Here is a 10,289-nt window from a genome sequence, read left to right as displayed (position 1 = left end):
TGGGTAAAAGATTTTCTTTTTTTTTTTTTTTTTTCTGGTACTAGGGATGGAACCTAGCGGCGCTCTACTTCTAGGCTACACTCTCAACCCTATTTTATTTTTGGGGGGTGTGGGGGAAAATTAGGATCTTGATAAATTGCTTGAGGCTAGCTTCAAACTTGGAATCCTCCTATCTTAGCCTTCCAAGTACTGAGATTATAGGCATGTGCCACAACACCCAGCTGACTAAAGGACATTTGTTGGGGTGGGGGGGGACTGGGGTTCCTGGAAAACCTTCTACCTCCGGGCTACACTCCCAGAGCTATTTTGTATTTTTATTTGGAAACAGGGTCTCTTAAGCCAGCACAGCTGGCTTCGAACCTGCACGATCCTCCTGTCTCCACCTCCCAAGCACGGGGATTACAAGCATGCGCCACCACGCCCGGCAAAAGGACATTTTTTAAATATTTATTTATTTATTTATTCATTTATTTATTTATTGGTTTTGGTGGTGGTACTGGGGTTCCTGGAAAACCCTTGTACCTCCGGGCTATACTCCCAGATACCTGTTTTTTATATTTTTATTTGGAAACAGGGTCTCTTAAGCCAGCAAGGCTGGCTTCGAACCTGTCTGATCCTCCTGTCTCCGACTCCCAAGTGCGGGGATTACAAGCGTGTGCCACCACGCCCAGCCTAAAGGACATTTTTAAAAGGTATAATTTTCATTTTTCCCACTTTAAAATGATTTTCTTGTTTGTTCAGTTTAATATGAAATTTTACTATGCTTTCCAAAATGGTTATAACCACATGCTGTGTAAAGAACAAAGTTGTCACATTCCAAATGGCTAGTTTAAAATAGCCTCTGAAGAGCAACATCCTTTAAAACATACTTTCCAAAAAATATGGTACAGTGCTGCATGCCTGTAGCCCCAGCTACTTGGCAAGCCAAGGCAGAAGGACCGCTTAAGCCCATGAGTTCAAGACCAGTCAGGACTACACTCTCAAAAAACAAAACAAGTGTGGTGGTACATGCCTGTAATCCTAGTTCTTGGGAGGCTAAGACAGGAGGATCACAGTTAAGGCCAGCCTGAGCAACGTAGTTGAGGTCCTCTGCAACCTAATCAGACCTTCTTTATTTTTTATTTTATTTTATTTTTTGGTGGTACTGGGGGTGGAACCCAGAGGCTTTCTACCTCCGGGCTATACTCCCAGACCTTTTTTTTATATTTTATTTGGAAACAGGGTCTCACTAAGTTGCTGAGAGCCTCACTAAGTAGCTGAGGCTGGCTTCGAACCCGTGCGATCCTCCTGTCTCAGCCTCCCAAGCGCGGGGATTACAAGCGTGCGCCACCATGCCCGTCCTATCAAACCCTCTTAAAAAAAAAAAGAACAGGAAAGAAAGAAAGAAAGAAAGAAAGAAAGAAAGAAAGAAAGAAAGAAAGAGAAAGAAAGAAAGAAAGAAAATAGGGCTGGGGTGTAGGTCAGAGAGCAGAATGCCCTGGGTTCAATCCCTCTGCCACAAAAGTATAAAGTATTTGCCAAGGCTGGGATTGTAGTTCACTCGTAGTGTGTCTGCTTAGCATGCACAAGGCCCTAGGTTCACTCCCCAGCTCTGCTCCCCCAAAAAAGTATTTGGCAAAAAGCAAGTATCACATTCGTGTGTGTGTGTGTAGTACTGGGATTGAACACAAGGGCATTCTACCACTGAGCTACTCCCCCAGCCCTTTTAATTTTTTTTTTTTTTTTTTGAAACAGGATCTCCTTAACTTGCTAAGGCAGGCCTCAAACTTGCCATCCTCCTGTCTTAGCCTCCCAAGTACTGGGATTATAGGTGTTTACCACCCTGCCTGGCTAGCAAGACACACACACACACACACACACACACACACACACACACACACCCTGCTCCCAGTGGTAATGGGACATACATTTTGTATTTAAAGCTTTTTCTGTTCAGCTGAATGTCCCTGGGTTCAATCATCTTCAATTCACTGAAAAAAAAAGAAAAAGAAAAAAAGAAAAAGAAGAACAGGAAATTGGGCATGGTGGTAGAGGTTTATTTATTTATTTATTTATTTATTTATTTTTGTGGGTCTGGGGATGGAACCCAGGGTCATTTGAGCTACACCCCCTGCCGTAATTTTTATTCTTTTATTTTGAAACCGGTCTCACTGAGTTGCAGAGGGCCTCACTAAGTAGCTGAGGCTGTCCGTGAACCACAATCCTCCAGTCTCAGCCTCCCGAATGCTAGGATTACAAGCGTGCACCACCACCCCCGGCTTGGTACAGGTTTATTATCCCAGTATTTAGGAGGCTGGAGGAGGATCTCAGGTTCAAGACCAGCCTCAGCAACTTAGTGACGCCATGTTTCAAAATAAAAATTATAATAAAGTGGGGGTGCAGTTCAGAGATAGAATATCCATGGGTTCGATCCCCAGTACCTTCTCAAAAAAAATGAAGGAATAAGAACTCTTGGGCTTCAAGGCATTGCTTAGGGTTGCTTATCCAACCTAAGAGCCACTGTGCAATTGAAAAGTATGTAGACTAGCCGGGCGTGGTGGCACATGCTTATAATCTCAGCATTTGGGAGGTGAGACAGGAGGATCGTGGTTTGAAGACAGCCTCAGCTGCTACTTAGTAAGGCCTTTTGCAACTCAGTAAGACCCTATTTCAAAATAAAGAATAAAAAAATAGGGCTGGGGATGTAGCTCAGAGGTAGAATGCCCCTGGGTTCTATCCCCAGTACTGGAAGAAAAAAAAAAAAAAGCATACATACTAGATGACATTTCATTTTTCAAGTGTTCATAGACTGCTGGACATGGTGGCACACACCTATAATCCCAGTATTTGGGAGGCTGAGACCAGAGGATTGCAGGTTTGAGGACAGCCTCAGTAAGTAGTGAGATTCTCATCAACCTAGTGAAATGCCTTTTAAAATAAAAATAAGGCTGGGTGTGGTGGCGCACGCTTTTAATCCCAGCGCTTGGGAGGCAGAGACAGGAGGAGCATGCAGGTTCTAAGCCAGCTGTGCTGGCTTAAGAGATGCTATTTTCAAATAAAAATATAAAAATAGGTCTGGGAATATAGCCCGGAGGCAGAAGGGTTTCCAGGAACCCCAGTACCACCAAATAAAATAAAATAAAATAAAATAAAATAAAATATATAAATAAAAATAAGAATAAAAAATAGGGTTGGGGTGGGTAGCACAGAGATAGAATGCCCCCGGGTTCAATCCCCAGTATAAAAAAAATCCAAGACTTGAAAAAAAATTTATATGACATATATTGTAATTAAATATATCATTCTGTGTGTGAGGGGGAACTGAGGATGAAATCCAGGAGCATTCTACCACTAAGCTACACCCTCAACCTCAATTTTTTTTTTTAATTTTTGCATGGAATCCATGGCCATTCGACCTCCAAGCTACACCCCCTGCCCTATTTTTTGTTCTTTATTTTGAAACCGGGTCTCACTGAGTTGCAGAGGGCCTCACTAAGTAGCTGAGGCTGTCTGCGAACCGCGATCCTCCAGTCTCAGCCTCCAGAATGCTGGGATTATAAGCGTGTGCCACCATGCCCGGCTTTCAGTTTATTTATTTATTTATTTTTGGAAACAAGATCTTGCTAAATTGATGAGTGGGATTACAAATATACACCACAAACCTGACCTAAATATATCATTGTAACTGGGCATGGTGGCACACACTTGTAATTTCAGTCATTGGAATGCTGAGAGATGGGGATCCTGAGTTCATGACCAGCCTCAGCTGGTGAGTGAGGCCCTCTGCAACTTTGGTGTAGCTCAGAAGTAGAATGCCCCTGGGTTCAATCCCTAGGATCACAAAAATAAATAAATAAATATATAAATCTGTGTGTGTTTGTGTTGTGTGTGTTTTACTAGAGATTGCACTCAGAGGCATTCTACCTCTGAGCTACATTTCCAGCTCAATTTTTTTTATTATTTATTATTTATTTATTTTTTGGTGGTGCTGGGGATGGAACCCTTCTACCTCCGGGTTACACTCCCAGACCTATTTTATATTTTTATTTTTGGAAACAGGGTCTCTTAAGCCAGCGCGGCTGGCTTCGAACCTGCGTGATCCTCCTGTCTCTGCCTCCCAAGCATGGGGATTAGAAGTGTGCGCCACCACGCCTGGCTCAATTTTTTATTTTGAAACAAAGTCTCACGCAGTTACAGAGGGTCTGGCCACGAACCTGCTATCCTCCTGTCTCTGCCTCCCAAATACTGGGATTACAGGCATGCGCCACCACATCCTGCTTAAATATATCATTGTTAAACTTTCAATCTATCTGACTTTCTAAAACCTGAAAAGATTTACATGAAATTTTTCATAAATGGGTGGACTCCGATTTACAAGTTTCTCAATAAAGAACCTACTTTCTGTTTCCAAATATATCAAATGTTCTGAGCATTATCACATTCTTTATCTTTTTTTTCCAAGGAGGTTTGGGGTAGACTAAAATAGAATGAGGTAAAGCATCTCATTATAGCAACTTACATTTCCCTAAGTTATGCATGTTCCAATGTTATGATTAATTTCTCCAGACTTTCACTGTAGATGCTGGGCCCTGGGAATCATCGCGGGATGGATATAAGGAGGGTGAGGTTCTAGGGCAGGTTTGCCTTTTAGGAAGATCAGTGTGGAGAACTGGGTGTGGGAGCACATGTCAGGGATCCCAGCCTCAGCAACTAGCGAGATCCTGTGTCAGAGTGAAAAATAAGCCTGGAGGCGAGCCGGGTCTGGTGGCACACAACTGTACCTCTGATACCTGGGAGACTGAGACAAAAGGATCAGGTTCAAGGCCAACATCAGTAATTTAGCAACCTTAAGCAACTTAGCAAGACCTTGTTTCAAAATAAAAAATAGAATTGAACTGGGGGTGTAGTTCAGAGGTAGAATGGTCCTGGGTTTGATCATCAGTATGAAGAAGAAAGGAGCTGGTCGTGGTGGCGCACGCTTGTAATCCCAGTATTCGGGAGCCTGAGACTGGAGGATCACGGTTCGCGGACAGCCTCAGCTACTTAGTGAGGCCTTCTGCAACGTGAACCATGATCCTCTGGTCTCAGCCACAATACTGGGATTACAAGTGTGCACCATCACACCCAATTTAGACTCCATCTTTTTTTTTTTTTTTTTTTTTTTTTTGCAGGTCTGGGGATGGAACCCAGGGGCATTCGACCTCTGAAGCTACACCCCCTGCCCTATTTTTTTTATTCTTTATTTTGAGACAGGGTCTTACTAAGCTGCAGAGGGCCTCATGAAGTAGCTGAGGCTGTCCGTGAACCGCGATCCTCCAGTCTCAGCCTCCCAAATGCTGGGATTACAAGCGTGTTCCACACGCCAGGTTCAGACTCCATCTCTTAATGTGTAACAGGGTTCTGGAAGAGCCTCTGGGACACGAGGTTGCTGTGCCTCTGCATTCAGTGCAGTGTGCCACAACTGACAACCATTCTTCCAGATGCCAGTGGGCTCAAACTCTCTACCATTTTCATTTAATCCGTACAGTGTGCATGAAGTAGGTGTCATCCCATATCACAGATGTAAACCAAGGCTTGGTGAGATCAAGTGACTTGCTAAAGTGTATTGGGGCGAGCGTAGACCTAGATCCAGGTGATCTGATATACAAGTCCATTCTTTTTCTTTTTTTTTTCTTTTTTTTAGGTCTGGGATGGAACCCAGGGGGCATTCAACCTCCAAGCTTCACCCCTGCCCTATTTTTTATTCTTTTTTTTTTTTTTTTGGTGGTACTGGGGGTGGAACCCAGAGGCTTTCTACTTCCAGGCTATACTCCCAGACCCATTTTATATTTTATTTGGAAACAGGGTCTCACTAAGTAGCTGAGAGCCTCACTAAGTAGCTGAGGCTGGCTTCGAACCTGTGTGATCCTCCTGTCTCAGCCTCCCAAGCGCGGGGATTACAAGTGTGCGCCACCATGCCCAGTTTATTCTTTATTTTGAAACAGGGTCTCAGTAAGTTGCAGAGGGCCTCACTAAGTAGCTGAGGCTGTCAGCGAACTATGATCCTCCTGTCTCACTCGGCTCAGCCTCCCAAATGCTGGGATTACAAGTGTGCGCCACCACCCCCAGTTCAGAAGGTCATTTTCATTCTTTTTCCCATCATAAGTGATTATTGGGTTTGAGAATAGGAAAGGAAGAAGTCAAGACTACCTAGATCAGATGTTACCAAGGAGAGAATGAGTAGGGGAAAGGGCAGAGTTTTTGTTTATTTGTTTGTTTGTTTGTTTGTTCATTTTTGCTTTGGTACTGGGAATTGAACCCAGGGGCATTCCACCTCTGAGCTATATTCCCAGCCCTTTCTATTTGTTATTATTATTAATTATTATTATTATTTTGTGTGTGGTACTGGGATTGGAACCCAGGGACTTTCTACCTCCGGGCTACACTCCCAGACCTATTTTGTGTTTTATTTGAAACAGGGTTTCACTAAGTTGCTGAGGCTGGCTTTGAACCTGCATGCTTCGCACGTCTCAGCTTCCCAAGTACTGGGATTACAAGCATGGGCCACCGCACCCAGTTTATTGTTTATTTTGAAACAGGGTCTCATTAAGTTGCTGAAGGCCTTACTAAGTTATTGAGGCTGGTCTTGAACTTGCAATCCTCCTGTCTCTGCCTCCCAAGTACTGGGATTATAAGTGTGTGCCACCACACTGGATTTTTTATTTATTATTTTTGAAACTGGGTTTGACTAAGTTACTGAAGGTTTTCCTAAATTCCTGAGGTTGGCCTTGAACTTTTGATCCTCCTATGTCAGCCTCCCAAGGACTGTGGTTACAGGCTGGGTGTCACCACACCCAGCTAAGAGCAGGTTTGTGGTGCAGAAGCAATGAGGGGCCCCTAACTTCAGGGACTGTAGAGATGCAGAGGACAGAGCCAGATGTCTGGGGTAATGTGCCCTGAGACCCAGAAGGGATGGATTGAGAGGAAGCAGCGGATGTCTGGGGCTCAGGGAACACTCGACTGCCGCTGCGAGCAGGGTGCTGGGTGTGAAGGGCCACTGCGTAGGAGGCAACGCTGGGACCAGAATGTACTGAGACCGCGGTTAGGCTGGATGGAGAGCCAGGCAGGAATGAGACTGTCATCACGGAGCTGTGAGTCTGGCCAAAAAAGCCCTGTTATCCAGGCATATCCTCCCAAGTGAGTGGAGCCGGACACAAAGGCCACATGTCACATGATTCCATTTATAGCAAATGTGCAGAACTGGCAAATTCATAGGGACAGAAAGCAGGGGCTGGAGGGAGGGGCAATCCAAGTGCCTGCTTAATGAACACAAGTTCCTTTGGGGTGGTGAAAACATTCTGGAGCCAGATAGTAGTGACGGTTGCACAATATGTTGAATGCGCCAGATATCACTGGTGGTAAATGCTGTCCTGTGTGTTTTACTACAGTTAAAAAACAACTATGATCACATAATCTATCAAAGGAAAAAATCAAGTTAAGCATGGTGGCACATGCCTGTAATCCCAGTTCTTGGGAGGTTGAGACAGGAAGATTGCAGTAGCTTAGCGAGGCTCCCAGTCACTTAGTGAGACCCTGTTTCAAAATAAAAAGTGAGCCGGAGCCGGGCATGGTGGTGCACGCGTGTAATCCCAGCATTTGGGAGGCTGAGGCCAGAGGATCGCGGTTCACGGACAGCCTCAGCTACATAGTGAGGCCCTCTGCAACTCAGTGAGACCCGGTTTCAAAACAAAGAATAAAAAATTGGGCAGCGGGTATAGCTCAGAGGTCAAATACCCCTGGGTTCCATCCCCAGACCCGCAAAAAAAAAAAAAAAAAGTGAGCTGGGCGTGGTGACAGACGCTAGATATCCCCACACTTGGAAGGCTGAGACAGGAGGATCGCACAAATTCAAAACCAGCCTCATCTACTTAGTGAGGCTTTCAGCAATTTAGTAAGACCCTGTTTCCAAATAAAATATATAAAAAAAATAGGTCTGGGAGTATAGCCCGGAGGTAGAAAGCCTCTGGGTTCTACCCCCAGTACCACCAAAAAAAATTAAAAAGTGAAATAGGGCTGGGGCTGTAGCTCAGAGTTAGAAAAGCCCTGGTTCTATCACAGTACCACACACACCAAAAAAAAAAAAAAAAAAAAAAAGCCGGGTGTGGTGGCACATGCTTGTAATCCCAGCATTTGGGAGGCTGAGACGGGAGGATGGGGAGGATCGCTGTACAAGGACAGCCTCAGTTACTACTTAGTGAGGCCCTTTGCAACTCTGTGAGACCCTGTTTCAAAATATAGTCTAAAAAATAGGGCTGGCGGTGTAGCTCGGAGGTAGAATGCCCCTGGGTTCCATCCCCAGTACCGCAAAAAAAAAAAAAAAAAAAGAAAAGAAAAGAAAAAGAAAAAATTGATAAGTTGGACTTCATTACAATTTTAAAAAATTGACTCTGTAGAAGACCCTGATAAGAGAACAGAAAGAAAGATTCTAGACTGGGAGAAGTTCCTTGCAAATCATATATCCAACAAAAGACATCTAGAATATGTATGACTTTCAAGACTCAACAATGAAAAGAAGCAAAGGAGACCTTTATTGTCAAAGGAAAGGGAAAGGACAGGAAGAGAGCACTCCATTCCCAGCGGCTCCTTCGCAGGAAGTCTGCGCTGACCTGAGTGACTGCTGGGTCCCTAATGGCCTGGGCTGGGTCTGCCCATCACTGTGTCTCATTGTGGCCCAGGGACACTGGCTGGCACTTTCCTTGTGGCTGCTCTCCTCTGGCCCGAGCTGTGGCTGCTTCCCCACGCTGATTCATTCATTTACTGAATCAATATTTATTCTGCCTCTACTATGTGGTAGAATGCCCCTGGGTTCCATCCCCAGAATATATATCTTATAATATATATACATATATTATGTGATACATTTTGTTTTGTTTTGTTTTGTTTGCAGTACTAGGGATGGAACCCAGCAGCATTCTACCTCAGAACTACACCCCCAGCCCTATTTTTTATTCTTTATTTTGAAACAAGATCTGAGTTGCAAAGAGCCTCATTAAGTAGCTGATTTTATATATATATATATATATATATATATATATATATATATATATATATATATTTTTTTTTTTTTTTTTTTTTGGGTGGTGGTGGTACTGGGGATTGAACCCAGGGGGCATTCTATCTCTCATCTATATCGCCAGTCCTATTTTTTTCTTCTTTATTTTGAAACAGGGTCTCACTAAATTGCAGGGGAGCCTCACTTAGTAACTGAAGCTGGCCATGAACCTGTGATCCCCCTGCCTCTACTCCCAAGTACTGGGATTACAGACATGCACCATCATGTCATATATATTTTACTGGTGTGTGTGTGTGTGTGTGTGTGTGTGTGTGTGTGTGTTACTGGGGGTGGAACCCAGAGGCTTTTTACCTCCCGCCTACAATTCCAGACCTATTTTATATTTTATTTGGAAACAGGGTCTCACTAAGTTGCTGAGAGCCTCACTAAGTAGCTGAGGCTGGCTTTGAACCTGTGCGATCCTCCTGTCTCAGTCTCCCAAGTGGTGGGATTACAAGCGTGCGCCACCACGCCCGGCTCCTATTTTATTTTTTATTTGGAAACATGGTCTTGATAAGTTGCTGATGGCCTCATGAAATTGCTGAGGCTGGCTTCAAACCTGAGATCCTCCTGTCTCAGTCTCCCAGGTATTGGGATTACAAGTGTGCACCACAGAGGCTGTTATTTTATTATTTATTTATTTACTTTATTTTATTTTTTTGCAGTACTGCAGATGAGACCCAGGAGCATTCAACCTCTGAGCTACTCTCCCAACCCTATTTTTTAGTCTTTTTCATTTTTGAAACAGGATCTCAATGAGCTGCGAAGGGCCTTGCTAAGTAGCTGAGGCTGTCCGAGAACCACGATCCTCCCGTCTTGGCCTCCTGAATGATGAGCTTACAAGTGTGCACCACCATGTCCAGCTACAGTGGCTGTTTAAATAAGATATTTGTTTGTTTGTTTGCTTGTTTGTTTGTGTTAAGAAACTGACTAGGACATGGATGTGGTGATATGCTCCTGGAATCCCTGTACTTCCAAGGCTGAGACAGGAGGATCACAGGTTCAAGGCCAGCCCTTGGCAAGTTAGCAAGGTCCTCAGCAACTTAGTGAGACCCTGTTTCAAAATAAAAAATAAAACAGGGCTAGCTGGGTGTGATGGCGCATGTACTGCAAAATAAATGAAACAAGGCTGGGGTCTAGCTCAAAGGTAGAATGCCCCTGGCTCCAATCCCTAGTACCACAAAGAGGGAGGAGGAGAAGGAGGAAAACATGAAGAGGG

Source organism: Muscardinus avellanarius, assembly GCF_963383645.1.
Source record: "Muscardinus avellanarius genome assembly, chromosome: 10".
In the NCBI taxonomy this organism is placed as follows: domain Eukaryota; kingdom Metazoa; phylum Chordata; class Mammalia; order Rodentia; family Gliridae; genus Muscardinus; species Muscardinus avellanarius.
The sequence above is the reverse complement of the archived record's forward strand: the minus strand, read 5'-3'. Positions refer to the sequence as shown.